Source organism: Typopeltis vanoorti, chromosome 5, assembly GCF_054136105.1.
Source record: "Typopeltis vanoorti isolate ZY-2024b chromosome 5, IOZ_Tvanoo_1.0, whole genome shotgun sequence".
Lineage (NCBI taxonomy): Eukaryota > Metazoa > Arthropoda > Arachnida > Uropygi > Thelyphonidae > Typopeltis > Typopeltis vanoorti.
Window position 1 is genome coordinate 5960477 of NC_143553.1, and position 23921 is coordinate 5984397.

Consider the following 23921-nt stretch of genomic DNA (forward strand, 5'->3'; position numbering starts at 1 on the left):
GCGATAAGTTGTTACGGTGGCTTATCGTGGATCAATGAAATCCTTCATTGATTATCGCCTTGTTCGGCTGTCTGCACACTAGTTCATGGACTTGCACAGGCATAAAAATAATGCCCGATGGCACACAAGCATTCCTTGAGACGTTTAAAAATTAAGTTACCCTCCCCCACACACATCGATAATGAAACTGTTGTCTTCCCTGATGCTGAAAAATCACACTAAATGAAATTAAGCAAAACTAAATTTACTGAATGTATCCCCCATGCTTTTATATGAAATGTTTGAGTTTGTTGCTATGATTTGGTTATTTGATATAATTATGAAATTTAACACATTTCTTAATCACAAATGAAATTTTCTAAATACGTACAACAAGTGAGTTTTATCAAAATAAAAAAACATTAATGCTGCAAACAAAAACTTAAGATGAAATTTTCAAAAAAAGCACATGAAGTAAAATGTTCGTACTTTGCACAAGAAAGAAGCTTGTGCACTTTCGTCATCTTTCGGGTGCTTTAAGTTCTTTTCTTTGGCGGCGATGCCCACAGTAAACGCAGTTAAGCTTTACAGTAGCTGCTCTTTATTATACAAGGAGTAGTTTAGCCACCGGCTTAACTACAATACAGCTGGCTGCTATCTGGACTCTGTAGGTCACTTTAATAGTGAACAGACATCACGTTAATTAATTCAATATATTTAAATTTTACTGTTTTTATTGGGATAAATAATTATTCCTTTTCGAAATAATTTATCTTTCTAATAATGGAGACGGATGCATCCCCTTGACTAGTGCGACTCCCCTTCCCTTCCCTCCTGAACTATCTTCAGTCCGTTTTCTGCATTTTCTGAAATGCAGTCGGTTAACAAATATTGCTTCGGTTACGAAAGAGGATAAAAAATGAGTGTGTTTATGCAACCTTAAACTGATTCTGCACTAACCTCCATTCACCGGTACACGACATATCGGATTTCATTCCTTTTTCCATATAAAGGCAGAACAAACTCGTGCATTCTGATAATCAGGCCTGGAATAAGAATAGCCTGTTTTCAGAGCAGATTCGCTGCCACCGTGCAGCAGGTAATAAGAGAAGTTGCCTTATCGAACCGATTATATGATCTATGAATTTGCTTCGACAAGCTTGCCATAGGCTTTATGTTAGGAATCGCAACTGCGAAAGGGATACGAAGAATACCTTTCCGTCTGCGCTTACTACTGTAGGTTTGTGCATTGCCTGATAGAAAAGGATAATTTGTTACCAGAAATCATTTTAATAGAAAGAAAAATTCTGTATCTGAGAAAAATTCAGAGTTTTCTTTAATACTGTTAAAATAAACAGAAAAGATATTAAACGTGCAAAATTTGCTTCCTGTCTGTCACGTATTTACAAATGTCTCCGTGGGTCATTCATATCATATCAAACCACGATGGGGAAAAGGAATTCTGTTGTGTCATTCGGGTTTACATGACGTGGTACGGTGTGTAACTGCGTATGTTCTCGAGTCAGTTGCCTGTTTTTAAGGAGGGGAACCCCATCGCTTCTGTATGAAAGCAGCCAATTCAGCTCAAATGCCTCCATAAAAGTTATTCGCGTCTTGACAAGATTCTCTTTCCAGTCCAACGAACATGCGATGTCAACTGAGTTCAATTCGAAAAAGAGGAATTTTCTTCTGTTTTTTTTTAAAGAGGAAGGTTTCCTACGATATACATCTTAATAAGAACAATACGCAAGACTTGTGATATTCTCCCCACTATTAGGTTTTCTTTAAATCATTCCTACGTGATCTGGAACAAGAAACACATTTTAAGGAGAACTGAAGAAAAAAAAATTACGCCACTGCTGAGCATAAGGGAGTTTTATAAAACTGGGGAGGAGGAAGATAGCTTGTAATTATGTTTCTCTTCTCTATTTAACATAATAAATATTAATGTTTTACTCGCTTCCTTGATAGTGTAGAACGTGCTGCGCTGTTTTTCAGGTTACAACTCATCATCGCTAAAAAATGAACTTAATTCATCGAATTGTTTCTCGGCGTAACATATTTTGAGCAATCAAGTTTCCACCCCACACTACTTCGGAATAGTATTAAAGAATTTCTCATTAAACTAGTCAACGATGTAATATCCCTGTATCGTACAGAAAACTGTTTTGAGTGCGATGTTCATCAACTAGATGGGATAGCAATAATCAGTTGCCCAAGCACCCAAGAAACACTCCTGTACTTGAATTACTACTTCACTCCTGCAAGAAAATGAACTGAAAATTACGTGCGTAGCGGACCATATCAAAAATTCTCATTAGTAAATGCGAGCGATTCCATCTACGTGCGCCATGCTCCGAAGCTGTGACCTATCGCTTCTCCTTCGGCATGAGCAAAGTAAGACTGTGTGTGCCGACTGTTCATAACAGCTGGGCTTTGGAGGAAGTACGATTTTATTGCGATTTACATGAAATATCCCATTTGCTGTTGAGAATATTCCTCAGTAAACAATATTGAGAACTTCGCCAGTTTTGCTTTTTTGAAAGTAGTCTTAAGTTTTTGTTTGTAGCATTGTTTTATTTTTTTTTATTTTGATAAAACTCAATTGTTGTACGTATTTAGAAAACTTAATTTGTGATAATTATGAAATATGTTAAATTTCATAATTATATCAAATAACCAAATCATAGAAACGAGCCCAAACATTTCATATAAAAGCATGGGGATACATTCAGTAAATCTAGTTTTGCTTAATTTCGTTTAGTGTGATTTTTCAGAGTCAGGGAAGACAACAGTTTCATTATCGGGGTATGGGGAGAGGGAGGAAATTTAATTTTTAAACGTCTCCATCGGGCATTATTTTTATACTTGTACTGTGCACAAGGCGATAATCGATGAAGGATAATCTTCATTAATCTAATCAAGATCAGTTCTCTAAGAAGCATACTCTTCATGATGATTGACTTGGGAAGCTTTTCTATACAGAAACATGAACATGTTTTTTTTTTTTTTTGAAAATTTCGTCTTAAGTTTTTGTTTGTAGCATTTATTTTGATAAATGCTTAATTATTGTACGTATTTAGAAAACTTCATTTGTGGTTAAGAAATGTCTTGCATTTCATAATTGTATCAAATAACCGAATCATAGCAATAAGTACAAATATTTCATATCAAAGTATGGGGATTCATTCAATAAATTTGTGTTTTCTTTAACCAATAATATCTCTGAAATTAAAAAAAAATGAAGATACGAGAACAATTTAAATTTCTTCTAGCAGTGCTGCTTTATTTTTAATCAGTCACGTACACAAAACATTGATTTCGCGCTTGAAATTAATTATACAAGTATTTTTGTGATTTTATTTGTAGAAGTAAATTCAATTACTACGTACCTAACTATTATTGAAATTACATTTTTGATGACTTGGCAAGCGCTTGCTTACCACGACACTATTTCGCTGGCGTCAGAGACGTCATACCTGTATTTAATAAAACAACCACGAGTTGTTTTATTAAGTAACGATAGCGGCCTAATAAGGGCAACTAGCATTCTGAACTTTGGGTCTGCACAAAATAACAGAGGAACCTTCCCCCACGCTTCTTCTTTTGGCACGAATATACGAAGGCGTCCTATCTATCCCCATAACATTGACGATACCTGGTCCTGTGCTCATAAATGTTTGGCTCGAAGTGGTAGTTAAGTTTGGAAACAGTGAATATTCTTAATCGCAAACAACCACTAGTATATTTTCCCCCAACCAAACCACAGTTTCTTGTGGTTCGTTGGGATTATTCGCTTGCAACTCTCTTCCCATCAACGATCATAGATGGATTTGGTTGGAACTGTGAACAAGTAAATTTCGCCAATGGGATTGGAGAGCAGAAGAACTTCACTACAACGGTAAGCATGCATGCAGCTTTCATTGAAATGACTTTTAGCTATTCAAAAAGTTTATAATGCGCGGTAAATCAGATTTTAAGGAAAGAATAAAAAAAATATGGCTAGAAGTGAATTTATAGATAGCGAAGACTAACTTGCGAACATCTACAGCACAGAATGACCTATAAATACTACTCGGAGGCATTTATCGTTAGATACATTTTAACTATTATTTTGAAATAAACCAACACAATGCATTTAATGTTAAACTGAAAACAAAACTGCTTAATAATTAAACTTTAATGCCAAAACAATGTTTGAAAACAACTTACCAAAAGAAAAAGGAGTCAACACTGATATCCGACCCTTTGTACGAAACAAGGTGGGAGGGTACAGTAAACAAAAACAAGGGCAGTGATGTCCGTGAATTTAGAAAGCCTGACGAGGTGGTTAAAATTAATATTATTAAACCAGCTTCTGTCTAAATATCTGATAAATTACAGGGAGAGAAGGATAATTTTAATTTAAGATAGTCTTTTAGATACGAATCAGTTACCACCAAATAAAAAATGCCGAAAGCGTGAGTTGGTTGTCGGATGCTCTGAAACTTCAGTCACTTGACTACAACAATTTTGTGCGCGATTCGAGTGGGGAGGGGGGGGAGAAGGAAGGAAGGAATTCTAGTGAGTGAAGGGACACAGGAAAGTAAACGATTGAAATTCTTCAGTGTAGCTTAACTACAAAATTGCATTTTTCTTTTTTTTTACTCTCGAAAGAGCGATAAAGTGGGTGGAGGAATGTCAACCATAGCACGACAAATAAACACATGCATTTAACAATAAACAGACCGTTTTGTTGCTATAGTTCGCCCACCGTTTGTAGGTCCCTGCTTCGCGTCTTTCCAAGAATAGTCGATTCATGCTGAAGGGGAGAAACAAATGAAGGACGTCCGAATTGGTCGCCAACACGCGAAATCACCTGCTTTATAGGTAAAATTATCCAACTGTTATACAAGCAACATAGTTAACTACAATAATCATAAAAGAGAAGTTAATTTTCCGACCGGTAATAATAAACAACTCATCCCACAATACGGACTGATTACCCTATTATCGGAATGGATTCTCCTTTTTCTGAGATTCGCAGAAGTGTCGAAGGATCTCTAATCGGTGGGCGAACTATATCACTACTTCTCTCCTTTATACACCAACCATGTGACTGTCGTTCCACCAATAAAAAACCTACACCTTAAACAACTGCATCTTAAAATCGCTAGCTAAAATTTCGCACGGGGGGAGGGGAGTTTTCATAACATGATCTATAGCTGAACAAATAAAATTCAGTTAAGAAAAAAAATGCTGCGACAAAGAATTTTGTAACGCTTTTATGGCATTCAGTTATTCGGCGTGTCCGTTATAACAAGACTCCCTCCAACCTGCATTTTTTGCACTGAACTGCTTTTATTGCTTTAAAATAAATCAGATTTACTGCATTGCTCACGGTACTTTATCTAATCCTAATCTCCGTTGTCTTTGTGCTAATCGAAAAAAAAGACATCAACGGCATGCCGAAATTGTTTCTGAAAACTTCAAGAAAATCTGATATTAAAATGATGATAATTATTAATACTTATATTTTCTTTATGATTTTTTTTTGAGAAATATTTTTGAACGATATTCACTTTTAAAATAAAAGTAAACGTTACATTGGCTAGCGCTTTCTGCTCAGCGGATGCTATTACATAATGGATTTAGTGGATGATGGAGAGGCAAGTGCGCAGTCGGAGAAGTTCCATCTGCTCATTAATGATTCCGAGCTCGGTCATCCTTGCTTGATGCTGTATTAATATTTAAACAGGTGACTCTCGGTTAAAAGCGAAGGAACTAAGACAGTGTAAATTGTGAGTTATTCAACTGCAAGACATTTAACGCGAACACGCATCACATTAAGACCACACGTACTTATTTACAGAGATAAAATGCCTTTGATAACCCCCACCTACCAGGCGACAGCGGAAAAGCGTGACTGTTTGCTGGAAGAGAGGATGATCGTCGTAATGCGCGTCCATCAGTTTCGTATTTTTAACCATTTCTCGGAATGGTGGAAGATGCGATCGGAGAAACACGAGAACGAGAGGAGGCACCTTAATAACACAGCGATGATTATTTGGATTTAATTAATGTGAGCCAACGAAGTCCTTCATCTGAATAAATTGTTTCTCTTCTTCTTTAAAATAAATATATTTCGGTAAAGTTCTAATCACTTCTAAGTCAGTGAAGGTTGATTTATTTTCCTAGAAATACTTTGTTCTTTAAATTTTCACAGTTCATAAAAAGGATGCGACGAGAGAAACTGGGGACTGAAGAAGGGTGGCACTGGTTAACAAGACCGCTTCGGTTCGGAAGAGAAAGCAGGGAGCAAACTAACTTCAAGAAAGAGAAACTTTCTTGCCTGTGGGTATTCCAATCTGATCTCAGATGTAAGAAAAAAAATCGAAAATTCCATCCAAAGGTTGGGTGAAGTTTTCCATTTGCACGGGATTAATAGTCAACCGCTACAAAATAACGCCTTTAGCGAAAGAGGAAACCCTTCTTGTTGGATGGCGAAGATCAATGCTTGGGATAGGGTTACGTTTCAAACAACAAATGTTGGTAGTCGGAGTTACCCCTATGCAAGAAACCTTTTAAAAGATTTCGTTATTATTGAAGGTACGAATGGGGAAGGGAGATCTTTTGTGAGGAAAATATGACAAGAAGGTGCTTCGCTAGTGTGGAAGTTAAGTTATCCTCCCCGAAGAATGGTTTCGATATCAACATGCAAGGTGACAGGCACATGTTCTGGAAGTTTTATTCAGTTTTCGTATTAAAAAAATATGTCAAATGAGAAAGTGCAACGCTTCCTCATTTGACATTATCCCACACTGTAGTCGGCGAATCTGTAGATTCGATGAGCAGTCAACTAGAAAATTTGGGAGGAAAAGAGAGAAAAGGAAACAGGTGAACTAAGAATCTTGCAGTTGGGGTTTCTTGGTGTAGGAACGCGTGGACTCTTCTATCCCAGACCTGAAAAATAAAATTAAAGACCTGAAATGCGTCAATAATTAAATATATATTAAGTGTAAGAATTAATAGCAACGAGTCTTGAATTTATTCAAGTGTGAAAAAATCGAAAAATAGTTTTTTCGAAATTATTTTATTGGCTGTGGTCTTGCATTGCTCAAGAACACCGCCTTCGCAGCTGGAAGGCAGTAAGGATCCTTGAATAATACAGAAAAACTGCTTATTTGTTACATTTAGATCCTTTATTTATTGCTACCAAGAGAAATTATTGCAATATTTATTAATTGAACTATCAGATGTGTTTACTTAAGCATCCTTCCTTACCGTGCACAAACAAGGAATTCATCTGCCGAAGACCACGTGTTGAGGATTTCTTGCTAGAAATGAACACGCGTAATAACGGGCCTTTTTTTGTCAAATGAAAGACCGTCAAATACTTCACAAATATCAGTAGCAACCACTTTTTTTGTGGTATTTGTCCAATGGTGCGTGGCGCCGGTGGATTCATGCAGGGAATAGATAGTTGAGAGGTTTCCATTTAGTGAAGAAAATAAAATTGGTTTGTTACTTTTTTTTTTTTAATTTCAGAAAAGCAAATGAATAAGATAGCAAATCGATGCTAATAATTCGTGTTCCTTCTTACGAAAAGTTGTAAACGATCTAATGTTCCACATAGAGGATATATAGTAGTGGCACAAGGCAGTCTGTAAAGTTTTAAATAAATAAAAACCCTCAACTCATTCAATAACAGCTCCGAAGTGGTCTCAGAGCAACTAGCCATCACCAAAAGGAATGAAAGTCATCACAAAGTGATGCACTCTATGATATCTCTCTTGAAAAAAATCAAAGGGTCGATTTCGATGTGATCAGAAGAGCAACTTTTTCTTATAATCCAGAATGCTCCGTAAAAATCAGGCATGACATTTTTAAAGTTATTTCAATCTTCCAATAAAGGTGATCTCACCCCGGGCAGCTTTTTTTTTAATTTATGTGAATTTCACCCACGTAAGGTTGAGGGTTAGGTAATCCAGAAATCCTGCTCAAGAGGCCAAACGTGGAACTTCTTCAAGCCACTTTAAGTCTGCCACAAGCACGGTGGTGATCTCACAGTGGGGGATGAAATTCATCTCTCACCTGAACACAATCACAAACATCCATGTGTACAATGGGATTCGACAGCACACCATCTCCTCTGCCAACTAGAATAGCAAAATTAAAATCTCCTGTCACCTAAACACTTTCACAAACAAAACATCCTCGTCACAGTGGGATGACAGCTGCAAAGCGGAGACACCAGTGCAACCACCAGGATGCAGCTGCTTCAGTGATTAAAATAGACAAAATCTGGAATTTTTCTACAAATATTGCAGTTAATAAACATAATGTCCTTCGACTGATTGGAGAGACCCGGGTTCGAATCCAGTCTAGAACTCGAAGAACTTCTATATAGGGTTTTTAAGATGAAATAATCAGTCTCATACGAAGGGAAGGGTTTTTCGTCCCTGAAGCTTGGTTTTTAATTCCTGTAAAAGTGTATTCTTCTGGACAGTGTGACTGTCCAGAAGAATACACGAAATTAAAATAATAATACTCTGGCTTCGCACCTGCAAGAAAAAAAGAGAACAGAACAGGGTTAGTCAATATACCTTCAGTCAAAAGCTTTAGTAAGTGATCGAATTACACTTTCAATGATGTCGTCTTGTCTGAAATTACTGCTGGCTTTATTATTAGCAAAAACTAATCTATTTGGGGATTTCAATGACATTCACTTACGATGTTCATGATTGTTGTCATGAACAGCTTTTGTACACTTTCCAAAATCCAAGACACTGATGAAGGATAAGATGGCAGTTTAAAGTGAAGGTGGAATAAAGAATTTGGTATTTGTATGACGTCCTTTCAGCGAAGCTCATTGCAAATATCGAAATCAGATAATTTTAAACAATCATTCTACCAATCAAATGTAGAATATATAAATCTGAGTGGCCCCTTTGGCACCCTTATAATGCCAGATAATACAAGATTGAAAACAATCATTATATCTATGGTTGAATTTCTGTTGGAAACACTGGAATATCGTGAAAGTTGGAACTACGTATATTAAATAAATCTATATGGGAGGTATTGTGAATATTGCTTTTTTATTGGACTTTAACTTCGTTTGACTTTTCAGGATAGATGGAAGTAGACTGGAATTGGGAGAACATGGAAAATAATTCATCTACATTTCTAAGTGACAATGTCTTCTCCTATATCTCGCCACCCTTTCCATAGTCTCTCGGAGAGTAATGGTAGGAATATTATTCTCCAAAGAAAGTTGGTAACTCTCTCTCTTTATCATAATCATAGTTTGAGTGGACTTTGTCTCATGGTTGGTCTCTCTCTCTCTCTGTTTGCAGAACAGCCGTTTTAAAACCATACCTTTCAGAAAGAAAAGAAATCTTGAAAACCTACCTTCGTTATAACACTGAATGAATATATTACTCATAAAGAGTGGGTCGAGTAGAAGAAAAGGGAATAATAAAAGTTGGTGTTGTGCACTTCCTAAACCTCCTAACCAAGTTTCTCCTGTAGTAGAGTTCATCACAAACTGAAGGAAGCGAATCCCTCGCCTCACTTACTGCCTGCACCAGTTCGCTCACAGGTAGCGTCCTCAAACAAGCCTGCAGTAGCAGATAATACTTAACACGCCTGCGGTAAAAACAAAGACAGCAATGTGCGCTGCATTCTTGTTAATTTGGGTGTAACGGCAGACAATCCTGTTTCTGTCAGCAGAGCACTTACTGGAGTAGATCCAAAACTAATAACTGGAAGCAAGGTCGCCTAGTAGTATAATCCTCTTTCCAATGGATCAAGATTACAGGAGTACTATGCTGATCGAAAAACTAGGTGTGGAGAGTGTAGTGTAAAAAGGGTACATTTAGAAGAACAGTTCTAGAATATATTTCCACAATGCCAGCCGACCAAAGCTTCCGACAATGCTTTATAGTAATTTACCATTTAGTACATAGACTTATTATGATTAGATAAAGATAGTGTTTTTTTTGGTTCGAATGCTACTGTTGTGTAACAGTTTTAAAGATTAGCCCTAATGATCAAAAATAAACAATTTTGATAAACTAACATACTTTTAAGATGAGGAACACTTCTTAGCAATCATGGTTCAATTAACCGACATCTTCTGATGATTAACTACAATTAACATTTTGTTCTTCGTGAACTATAACTGTTTACAAGGATCTAACTTAGTAGCGAGCAGCCACCTGCAAACATCTTAATATCATATTTTTTTAATTTGGATAAGAAAAATTTTAAAGAAAGCGATGCTGCACATTATGAACAAATAAAACGTCGCGGAAGAAATTCCAAGTGATGTGCACACATGAAACTGAGTTCATTTTGTCTGCACTCACTTTAATTAAGAGTACTTTGAAAGGCATTAGTTCTTATAAACAAATGAGTTTTCAGAACCCTATCGATACTGAAAAGCCATCTGCGCGAAAATGCTTGCCCATTCAGCAGATCAAACTGTACGTGAAGTGAAGAGTAGTCTACGGTTAAAGAATAAGATTCTGCAGCCTCGAGTGCACGGAATAAAGCATTGAATGACTCCATATCGTTCACTGGCAGGTTGCGTTTGGCCTTGACGAGGAACTCGAGTAGAACAACAATAACCGCGAATAGTGGATTGATTCCCGCTATCACAAGTGGCAAAATAACAAAGTTTCTTGCTTTGCTTGACTGTAAACTCTCGATAATCACACCGCATCATTTCTGGCTAAGAGTTGAACTGAGAGAATATCCCGAACGCGTTCAAAGTGTACTCATTTTTTTCACATTATAAATAACAAAATCCTTGGAAAAGGACCATGCAAACGGATTTTAAAAATTAGTTGCACATCAACAGCTTATGCTGGCTTTTTTGGTTGCGATAGATTTCTATGGAATTAAAATATTTGTATAATATTACAACAACTACTATAAGTAGTTGTTGTAATATGGTTTTTCATATTTAATCATAATAAATTCACTTTCTTTCCAATACACGCTAATCATATTACAACACACAGAACATTTTTTACGGAAATAATAAATGAGAATCAATTTATTCTCCTGTATTAAATAAATTAAAAATTATACAGCGATTAATACGAGAAAAATTCGCAGAAGTGACATTTACTTCATTCAATGTTACTTCAACCCTGGATGCTCGTCATTTATTCGACTTGTGAGGAAAACTTCCAGCAAGATAACGCACCATCGCATAGCAATGGTTCCAAGAAAACGAGAACCACTTCGTTGGTCTGATTTGAGTCAAGTGAATTGATCGATTGCTGCCCTGTCGTTATTGCACAATTATCTTATCTTCATATATTCGTGATGTTGCACAATGCTTCTAAGACAAATCTTAAAAAGTTTTTTAATCAACTAATTAAAAATTAGTAAAATATGAAGTCCCTTATTTTCGAGTTATTATAAAATAGTCATTGAAAATAAATTCCGTTTGCGTTTTTTTGAATTCTAGCGGACTTTCATGAAAACGATATAGATCCATCACCTTCTTATCGCTAAGACTGAGTATGCAGATAGAGTCTCGGCTACGATGTATGTTACCCTCTTGGGAGAAGGTTGCATCTTATGTTAACTCAGCCAGCTTTGTGAGTTAGCACGAATTGAGCCCAGTTATCACGAATGGTCACGCCACATGGCCAACACATCGTGTCAAGCTTTATCAGTGGCGCAGTCACCAAGACATCGCGAAATGTCCTTTGGTTAGGGAGTTATGGATTCGAATCCAATTTAGGACAAGAAGAATCTTTTATAAGAGCTTTTCTAAGATTCTTTTTATAAGAATTTTCTACTTCATAGTGTTAAGGTTTTCTCTTCCCCAAACGCCGTTCTACTGTCAGTTAGGGTTGCCACTCATAATTATGCAGTTAGATCTTAATCAGTTCTTCGCGACGGACATTTCCGCGGCAATTATGCATTCGTGTGTGTGTACGCTTAAATGGGGTATGTCGTGATATGCATATTTGATTAATCCCGTAATCTAATTTAATAAAACTTACCGCAGTACAATAACTCTAAATATTAAATAAATGTAATCAAAGTGTAACAAATTTTGTTTTAGCATTCACCAATTATTTCATTAAAGATACGGAAATCAGGTAAGTGACTTTGTGAAAAGAGGGATGTTATTTGGTGTAGCGACTCGATCATAAAACATGCTTTTGATGAGCGAGTTACAACTTCGAGTTTTCCTGGAGCGAAAATTAAGAATATAAAGGAAGCAATTCAAAAACAGAAAAGAAAAGTAAACGAGATCGTAATTGTAGTAGGTACTAACGACTTAACTGGCGATAAGTTCAATGTGAAAGACGATATGAAAGGGTTATTGGAAGCAGGACCGGCGCATGGTATTTTTCTTGTGTGTGCGATTATTGTTTGGCGCCTTTCCAAAAAAGTTTTTTTTGAATAAAGTGTGAATAAAACGAACAGGAAATGAAAAACAAAAAAAAAAAACCGCTTTACAGTATAATGTTACCTACGAATTAGTCTGCTTATACAAATTTTTTCAAGTTATATAAATTTTCAAAATAATATAAAATAGTAATATAAAGTTAAGAGATTTATTCAAATATTCTTTACAATAATTTTGCATTAATAAATAAATTAATTTTGAAGATTCAACGGAAATAGATAAGAGAATTTTACAAGAATGTTTTACATTGGACTCGAGAGTTCGCCGATTATTTTGTGTTCGCCGCCCTAACAGCCCGCTAATATAACAGGCTCGAATGTCGAAAAGAATGAGTTATCAGTAGTAAGCCGACTTTTAGGGCCGAACCACATGCATCCGATCCGATTAAAATTAGGATACGACCCTTACACGGAACTCAATAATTAATCATAAGTTGATTTATGATACATCAAAAAATAAAGAAGAACTATTTTAGGTATATTTTCTAAATTTTAATCAAAAATTACAGTGATATAATCGGTTCCAGGATACAATTTCAGAATTTATTTGTTCGTTTCCGGGAAGATCTGAAGGGGCCCGAGCGGAAGGCGACGTACATTCATAATTATATGTAGCATTCATTGTCCGTTTAAACTCTTATCTCATATTTTTTGACATCTTTTAGGCAACTTTTCTTCTGCGGTGCCTGTGTAAATTGCACTTCGCACACGCCACCAGCCGGACCTGATTGGAAGAGGTGAGAGTGAAGAGTGAGAAAGTGAAAATCTTCAGTATTTTACCTCGATATGATAAATATAAATTCAGAATAAGAGCTATGGTGGCAAACGATTCGATGTGGAGGATGTATGGAAGGGATAGATGCGAGTTTTGGGATGAGTGGAGTGAGTTTGAGGGAAGATATTGGATTTGTATAAGAGGGATGGCCTACACCTGAATGCGGTTGGTATCAGGAGTCTAGAAAAAATAATAATTGGTATGAGACCTAAAACAGAAAGTCAGGAAAACTAAATTATAAAGGGAGGAATGGTGAGACTGTGAGTGTACGAGGGTAGTCTGAAAAGTTCTCGGCCTCGAGCATAGATGGCAACACTATCGGCAAGATTTTTTTTAAGTTGGTACATCTGTCATAAGCATCTATGTGAAATTGCAAGTCATTCTATCAAGTAGTTTGCTTTATAAACCTGTCTGAAGCAACAGTGTTGTGTGTATCCCTTGAAATGGATAAAATTGAGCATCGTGCGGTTATAAAATTCTTTCTAAAAGAAGATTTAACCTCAAAAGAAATTCATTCGAAGTTCATAAAAGTTTATGGGGACTCTTCTCCTTCGTTTTCGACAATTACGAAATGGGCTGCCGAGTTTAAACATGGCCGTACCAGCCTTGAAGATGATCCACGTGAAGGACGTCCAAAAAGTGTAACAACACCAGAAATCATTGACAAAGTGTACAATATGGTATTGGATGACCGGCGAGTCAAAGTCTCATGGGGTGGTGCGTGATTAGAATGGATTGCCATTGGATGCAGTGAATTCAAGCATTGTGAATGAATGAATGAATTCAAAAATAAGTATGATAGCTGGTGCGTGTAGTATGTGCCCTCCTTTGATGAGTCCATGACTCCTTGGAGGTCTCTCTTAATAATAATAATAATGATAATAATAATACGGAGCTCTGTATTTGTTGTGCAAAGTTTGAGCATGTTTTGCTTCGTCATGAGGCAGCCATTGTCTTTATTAAAACTTGAAGAAAGAAAATATCCGAAATCATTTATCATTTTTATGGGAAACAGGAAAAGTGTTTTTGATTATATAAGGTTGAATAAAAGCGTTACGGATCATTAGCGAATCCATTAGTATTAACTCTCCCCTCAATGTTGTATATAAATTAGTTTGAAATTTATTCACAAATAGGAACAAAAACTGAAGTTTCTTTCTCTAAAATCCATTACTTGCTTATTCTTTATAGATGATGTTAAAAATAAAATGTTCACTTAATGAAGGGCCTTCAGTCCTGATCGATGACTTTAGGGTTTTTCCTGAAGACGAATGAGGCTGAAAACGATTCGATTAGCATCCAAGCTGCTACTTCTGCAGGGGGATTGGATCATCAATTCCTTCGACATTCGCCTTAGCAATTTCAGAGCAATGAAACCACCGTCCTCGAACACCTTTTGATAGACAGGCCCAAATAACAATTTCCTGAAAACTATTGCTTGCAGCTTCCAACAGGCTTATCTGAATAGCTTGGAAATTTGATAACACTTTCCTTGGGTCGGAGCACTCAATCTCTTCTCTTCATCTCGCCACTTTAAAAAGTGTTTTAAAACGCTAAAGGCGAAGAATAAAAATTACAAGGGGGGAGAGTAACATAACTACACTATTTTGTCTAACTACAGAAAAATTCTTCCAATATTTCACATGATCATATTAGCAGAACGTGTGTATCAGAGAAGACGTTAAAAAAAAAAAATGCTTGAAGCAAACTCATTTCCGAAATCTCAGTGACATTTCACAAGTTCAGTTGTTCAAGTATTAAGGGGGGAAATGGAGACTTAATTCTTTTTTGCACATCGTATTCTGCTCAGAATTTTATTTAAATATTATTAAACCGATATTATTGCTATGTATGTTCTAAATTAAGCTGCAAATGGTAAACGAATTTGGAACAAAAGTAATACTTAAGATATTTTCATTTTTGTCAGGGTAACAAATAAGACAGAGAACCAGAAACCCGGGTAGTCAAAACCACAGCGCCAAAAAGATTTATTAACATTCCAGTTCCTTTTACCCTAGTTTCAGGAAAACTGGAACTTGTGTACCTTATGAGATATTCTATTATATTATTTATACGCACGCGTATCATACATTATTTATGTACAAATACGTGCGTAATGCTAAATTTGTAGATACAAAACGGACATGAAACGTATGTCATTATTATGAATCTGCTGCATTTCTTTCTCTATACTGTAAAAATAGTAATGTCATGAGCGAGATGACTTTTAGCGATCTTCGCGTGAACACACACTGCTGATTTATCTACACCGATGTAATCATTATGGTGAATATAATTAAGTACGTGCATGCTGTTTAATCGGGACTCATTTTTAATGGCAGATATCAGAAATTATATCTTAGGGTAGCGTGGTGTGTATTTATGAACTGTACTCAGTTTACTGAAAGAAAAAAAATGAAAGAAGAACAGAATAACGAAACTGAAAGCTTCGAGAACAACATGGATAGAGTAGAATGGATACAATACAGGCGAGCTCTGTTTGAAAAATAATAAAAATAAATAATAATAAAAAAAGCTTCTGCCGTCATTCATTTCCAAATACAAATAAATGGACTTTGGTCAGCCATTAAATGATTCCTCCCTACTCAATAAGGGAAAATCATTTACGTGCTGCATTGACTATCAGGTTATCTTTTTCTTAACTTAAGAAAATAGTGGCACTCAAATATTGATAAACGTCTACAAATTATTATTTCTTAGAAATTTAATGGGCTTTATAGCTATGAAAACCATATCCCTATAATATAAGTAATGTCGCCGTCTTTTTAGCATTATTTCAACATGAAAGATCTGAAAATCTAATAAAAAATCTTAGGACGTTTATGTTTTGCTCCTGGGTTAAATGCAAGCTTTTCCTTCCACAGATACACAAACCGATAGCAAACATCATCATCATCTGGGTTAGTTGTGCTGCTACTTGTATGATATATCAATTGGTACGTTGTTCGAAAACCCTCTTATGTTAATTGAGATCGAACTCGATCGTAAAATGCAGAATTATAAATTTAAACGAGTACGGGAATGCGCTTAATGTATAAACTGAATCGTTAGTTTTAGAAGAAACAAATAAAGGATTGCCAATTATCTTTGAAATGGTTGAAAACTGTCTTTTATCTGGATCGCACCAAAAAAATACAAAAATAGACTTCCTTAATTTATTTACTGCATTCTTGTTATTTTCGCCTAAAAGGCTAATCATAAACTGAGATTTTTAGATGTAGTTGAATATCTAAAGCAGTAAACATAACTTCCATTGATTTCTAATTTTATTAAACTACACAGTTAACTGGGCCATTTCCTACTTAATAACTAAGGCTTCATTAAATCCAGCATAAAGCACAGCCCAGCTCGCACCGAAGAGAGGGGAATTCAGCGCCGTATTCTTAATTGCATTTGCTGTTTTCTTATTACTGGTACGTGTATTCAATGTCGATTATAGATAATATTCACCAATAAAGAACAAAAGACTTCTTTTGTATATGCGAGAACCTGCTCGAAGGACCAATAAACTAAACTGCACAATAACATTGCTCTGAAAGTGCTCTGGTGAATGCTCATTAATAAAGCCATCTCATTCATTTGTCGGCGTATTGCTCTACAATAACACTGTCTGCATCATTTCCATTATTCCCTTTCAGCTTTGTTCCAAAACAGCTGAACGAATGTGCCATTATTTATCGACGACAACAAAGAAATTTTAATCTGCATCAAAACCTTGGGTAGAACGTCTGTAATTACGCAGATTAATTAGACAAGCGCCATCTCGACATGTTTCAACACTCATTAACGTTTCGTCGGTGAGCTGGTCATGCCTGCTATGCTACCTAATGTGTTTGTCTCTTGTTATTATGCGAATCACATTAATGTAAAGTTCGGAGAACTTTTTCCCCTTCATCATTACTATGTTATTTTTGCACACCGCGAGAATTTCGCTGTGGTTATTATGAAAACAATTAGATATTTAACACCCAGGTTAATTAGACAAGAGAGCCATAAAACAGAATAGTGATGTACATCCGTCTCTGCTTGGCTATCTAAAATTGAGCAGATTCGTTCAATGTAATTTCTTTTCTTGCTATCCTATCCTATCCTGTCATCCATCCCTTAGGACGGGTTGCTTCCCCTCCCTAATGAGGGGCTTATGACGCAGCCGGCTCGTCACTCCTCTGCCGCATCCCCTAAGGGCAAGTATTCATGACAGTAGATTCGTGTGTGTTTACGAGGCCGGTCTGCCTGTTTTCGGAGACGAAAAACTCGGGTTTCCGGCTAACTCACCTTTAGTCGAAAGAGACCGGATAAAGGTTTCTCACGTCTTGGACGAGAATCGAACCCAGGTCATTCCAACTAAAGGACTTCGCCTATACCGACCCGACAGAGTTACGGAGGCTCTTATCCTGCCATAGAGAACAAAAAAAGAAAATATTCCACTTCCAACATCTCATCACACATTACTACTGTTTCGCTAAAAGAAAAAATAATGTTTTAAATATTTAAGAGTAATAAGAAAATTTCGTGATTAACACCGGCTAGTCCCAGATTAATTTTGCATGACTTGGTTGTTGTTTGGTGGTAGCAATCAACTGAAATGTATCGGCAGTTTTAAGTAGTGTAATCGCAATTTCTCTCTTGTCCAGGAAAAACAATTTATAACTAGCGAAGAAACTCCGATTCAGAACTTGCATTTCACTCTCATAGAATTCTGATTTGTTGCTCTCTCTTCGCAGTACAGAATTCATTTTCTTTCTACTGGTGTGGAAACAACATCTGAGACGAGAAAATACAAGCATAAAACTGGTGCGATTATGTCCAATTTCCAGGTTTGCTTCTTTTCTCATTAATGATTGACTTTACATCACCAACCTGAGAGCCTTGCGGAAATATTTCGACCTCCGTTACGTGTCCCTTATGAATAAAGCATCCGTTCACTTAATCGGATCAGTAAAATCATTCTGCGCAGTTAGAAGTAGCGCTTCGTCTTATTAGGATCAAGGCAACTGACTCGAGGATGTAAGCGTATTAACTGTTAATGTTCTTGTTCGTGTATTTTATTTTACAGATGGAAAGAACAAAAGTTTATTTTCAAACTTTTATACGAAAACCGACATTTTTATTAGGGTTTCTAGTTTTACGATGCGAGAAAGATCTCTGCACATCCATACTCCCTCCCCAGGAATCCTGTCTTTTCCTTTGTTGTTGCTGCTTGAACTCAGACTTCGGAGTTTTAAGCGACAACGCCTACTTCAATAATATAAACCGGTCACTTTATCAGCACGTGTGCTTTTTTCCCTACTACTTCAAGTATTCAATCAATCTCAAGTTCTATAGTCTTCTATGGCGAAATATTCCTTCGCGCAGTCTTTTGTGCATGCGACGTTCTTTGCTGCTTCGGAATAGAAAAGGGCTCGTCCCTCACTGGAGACAGACAGTCGACGCTCTTCAGAGATAGAAAAGTCAACAGTGGTTGCTCGAAAGAACATCGTGACGGTTGCATTTCTGTATGTTTACATTGGTGATTGAGAGGAAACAAAACAAACAAAAACTGTTCACTTCTTTCATGAGGACGAATGGGATTCAAGTTACGTGTTGGATAGAAAGGGTGGTGCAAAAATGTTTTTTCCTTAAAACACTTACAACATTTCGTTAAACTTTATTTCTGTAATCAAACAAAAAGAAGATCCTTAAGAATGTTTTCCTCTTCTTATTGCGAGACGAAATTCGTTATCCCTGGAGAGCTACTCGACACGAAGCGCATTGAAGAAATATTCCGGATTTATAAAAATCTCTCACGTGAAGTAATTACAATTCAGCCGTGATTTGATTAACGGTGGAGAATATTTTTTCGGGTGTTAAAAATGCATCTTGATTACTTTATACAACTGAATGCCGCTCGAGAATTGAGCAAAGTCAAGTTTTATGAAATTAAATGGAATGATAAGCGGAAGTATTTGGAATTTTTATTTGCACGTGATGCGGTAAAAATTAAACGGAATCTCCCAAATGTCACTAGGGATCATATAGAAATGAAAAATGTGATGAAGTGTGCATGTAAAAGTGATGCGAATGCAGTGACAAGAGATGGTAGAATTGGTCCAAAAATCCGAAGCACCGACAAGAAACTGCGTCATTCTAATTTTCTACAGTAGGTCTTTTAACTCACGAATAAAATCAAAATTTTCATTTCCCTGAATAGTTATCCCTTAAGCATTGACCGAATGGACACATACACCAATGCTAAGTTGCACACCCACATTTTACAGACCGAATATTGGGTTATAAAAATGGACGGAAGTGAAAACGTCTGTGCAGACAGTAGCGAGGTGCTCAGTCCACAGAGGGTATGCAGAATGCGTGATGAAATTTAAGGATTCAGTAACCGAAGAAATGGATGAAAAATAGGCAAAAAGAAGCAGAATTATGACCGAAGCAACGAAAGCTATGTGGACAATGTGATCCGACAGGTTTGCCTATTTCGTGGCATGAAGCACCCGCGTTTCCTAGAGGGGGAAAAAACCTTTGCACCGCCGTCTGAGACTGGCCGACTTACCTTCAGATGAAAACCCAGGTTCTTTTGCGTTTTAGACGTGATTCAAACCCAGGTCATTCCAACCAAAAGCGTTGTCGTTACCGACTGAGCTGTGGGGACTCCACGACTAGGATGTTTGTGACACCAATACACACACGAAGATATTTTGTGGAAGATAATAAAAGATTAAATAGAGCATGATTTTCTTAATCGCGAAAAAATTTAAATATATTTCTTTACATTCCAAATCAGCAATACAATGCGCATATTTAAAACTGGCTCATGATTAATGAACATATCAGAATTCATAAACAGTTAGAACTAAATTTCCTGGTCAGTACTAAAGATGAGCTCAAACTGGATTATTTGGATGGATGGAAGTTTTCAAAATTTGGTACTTTGGATTCTCACTCAAAAATGTGTTGAACATTTTTTAACTTTCAGTGAGATTGAAGCTGGCACGATATGGAAAATGTTTTCAAGTGGTGTAAAATATATTCCCACTGACAATGAGTAAACCATGTATATCACATAAGACAAAATACCACTCTGAGTTGCGATCACTTCCAAACTTGATCTACTCGGAATATGATGATGCAATCATAAGGTAGTATTTTTCATTCATAATGTCAAGTGCTTCTATATATTAATATGCTATTGCAATACTATTGATCTGTATGTACATATCAATATGACTTTCGTAACTCGCATATTGATATTTGTACTGAGAATTATGTGGTATATAAATTATATTTTATATAAATATAAATATATTTTAAATTACTTCATACTATATTTATTATGGTAAAAGGGCTTAATAAACCAAATTAGTTAAAACGGAAGTCAGTATTTATTCTAGTTTGCACACATACTCAGAAAACCTTGGTTTATCTCTATTTGAAGTGGCTTCCCCGAAAACACCGGTGTCCAAGGGGAAGCCATTTTGCTTTATCTATTCTCTTGACCTAACCATTTAGTTAATGCATCAACTAAATGCGATAGGTACCCAGAAAATATAAATGAAATAAAAATAAACACACCATACTTCAAAGTATCCTGTATATAATCCTATATCCTAAATTTAATATCTTCTGAAGTAGCTTACTTGTTTAAACATCTTCCTCAAAGGGCATTTTTACTACAGAATATACGAGGGTGGTGTGAAAAGTTCTCGGCCTAACAATGAAAAAACGAATTTATAATTTCAAAATTATTTTTATTTTTCAACATAATCTCTCTTAAGACTAATACATTTATTCCAGCGATGCTCCAGCGCCATTATCCCGTCCCTGAAGTGGTTCTCAGTAAGATCTGCAAAATACCCCTCTGCAGCTGTAACGCCTCTTGATTCAAAGAAAAGCGCTGACCAGCGAGGAAGAGTTTTAGTTTGGGAAAAAGAGAGAAATCACAGGGAGCCAAATCTGGGGTAATAGGGTGCAAGTTACAACATTTCATAGTGCAGATCCCTTAATTTTCCCATTATCAAAACACCTTTGTAGGCAGGTGCATTGTCCTGATGAAAGATGGTTTTTTTTTCTGCAAATCGGATCTTTTCTCACAAATTTTTCGTCTGGTCTGGTTCAAAGATCGGAATAATATTCTCCGGTTATTGTTTTACCCTTTTCAAGATAATAAATAAACAAAATGCCTTTAGTATCCCAACGATGTCATGACTTTTTCTGCTGATGGAACTGGCTTTGTCTTCTTTGGTGCTGAACAACCGGCTTCTGTCCACTGTTTTGAGTGCTGTTTGGATTCTGGTGTGTAATGGTGAATCCACGTCTCATCCATAGTAATAAATAGACGCAGAAAATCAGTTTTATTCTTGTTAAAATGCTCCAAGCATTGTTCAGAGATTTTCATGAGTGTGCGTTTTTGATCTGCTGTGAGCAAGCGCGGCACCCATCTTGCGCGAAGCTTTTTCATTTGTAATTCTTCATGCAAAATATATCCTACACGTTCTTTTGAAATGCCTATAGTCTCAGCAATTTCACGCACTTTGACTCGCCGATCATCTAATACCATACCGTCCACTTTGTCGATGATTTCTGGTGTTGTTACACTTTTTGGACGCCCTTCACGTGGATCATCTTCAAGGCTGGTACGGCCACGTTTAAACTCGGCAGCCCATTTCTTAATTGTCGAAAACGAAAGAGAAGAGTGCCCATAAACTTTTATGGACTTCGAATGCGTTTCTTTTGGCGTTAAACCTTCTTTTACAAAGAATTTTATAACCGCAATACTCAATTTTATCCATTTCAAGGGCTACAGACAACACTTTTGCTTCACACAGCTGTATAAAACAAACTACTTGATAGACTTTCAATTTCACATGGATGCTTATCACAGATGTATCAACTTAGAAAAAAAAAATCTTGCCGATAGTGTTGCCATCTCTGGTCGAGGCCGAGAACTTTTCAGACCACCCTCGTATTTTTATTTTATAATGCGAATCGATATCATTACGTGGACAAATTTTAACATTTAAATTTGAGTTTTGCTTAAGTTTTGTTTCAGAGCCAAATAGAAGTGATCTGAAGACATTCTGTGATTTTTGTACACGCATTCTTGTAATGTGGATATAAAAAATATAAATTGTCGGTTCTTGTTTACGATCTGCTAAACAAGAAAAAAAAAACTTTAAAAAAAAAACAAGCATATCATCTTTCTTCAGCGCCTTGGAGAATATTAGGACGGGATCTTCTTAGCCAGAAGTGCAATAACAAGCGATTTGATGTCGCTACCAGTAATTAAAGCTGAGCAGGCAGCTTCAGTTTCAAAACGGCAAGGAAGTTTTCTGCGATAAGCGATCATCCTTATCGCAGTACCAATTAAAAGTTCTAGACGTCACCGAGATTTTTTCGAGGCAGCACGCTATCTGCCGTGTGCTATCAGAAATCCGCCCTAAAATGGCAGACGGCTGCAAACGAAATTCCCTTTATTAGACGGATACATAAAACATTTACTATTTTGGCTATCAGACACACTACAACTATACAAATGCTATTTTATGGAAATCTAAACTGCCCTGGAAGCAGAAACTATTATTACTTCAACTATTAGAAGGTTTCAAATCAATCCGCCTTTTCCGATAAAAATTTGAAAAGATCGTCAACGTCGATAAGTTAGTGGAAGGGAGGAATATCGCTCGCGCTCACACGCAAAGCGCTTCATATTTTTATTATACTATTTCTTATTTACATCGCTCCAGTTAGTTCTCAATAGAATCCATGCCCTGTAATCTATTTAACAGAATGTTAATTCAGTGCCAGTAATAAGCCGTTATGTTGTGTATCCGATGCCTCATTTGCAGAGATGTTGATGACCGTCATCTACTAGAGTACCCATTCGCAAAAAATGTATTCAACATGAAACATCGATTCTAAACAACGACTGCAACAGCAGCACTTCTGTTTTATGGCAGTTCACAAAATATAGCAAACAACGATGAGTATACAAGATTAGAAAGAGCGAAGATAGCATTTTTACTTTCTCATCTCGTTTTTGTCCCCCCAATGTGTGACCATCACTCTGCTTATTGGAGGCTCGAGGTAGCTTGAAAAAATTTCATGTTTGGTCAGTAGAATTTTTGCATTTTTAGTTAACGTTGAGCCCACTGGCGGCACTAAATGTAGCAATCTTTTGGAAGTGGGATGGTCATAAAGTAACCATCCCACTTCCGAAAGTAACATTCAGTCACTCAGATTAGTTTATATCGAAATCTACAATAAAATTACTTATATAAGATATTCACACGAATTAAAATGAATATCGAACATTAAGGTTAAAATCCATTAATTGGTATAATTTATTGTAAGCTATATAAAATGCCCTTACAATAAGTGTGATATAATATAGTTACTATTGGTGGTAGTGGTGGTGGGCGGTAGATGATGTTGGTGTAGTTGCAGTTGGTGGATTGAGTGGTGGAGACAGAGTCGTAGAGCAGATGCCTCCCTCGATGAGTCCTTGGACTTCCTGGAGGTGTCACGTAATAATAATAATGATAATAAAAATACATAATTTAGCCCACAGAGAAACGAACTGCCCTCCTCTGACAAGGAGAAGTCCATAGAATGTCTCCCTCCATTTTTGCACCTGGATATAGAAGAAGGTGTAGAATCTGTACCACAGCATAGTCAACAGTACATACCAATCTCTCTCTCTCACACACACATTTAACATTCTTATCTGTGTCTCCTG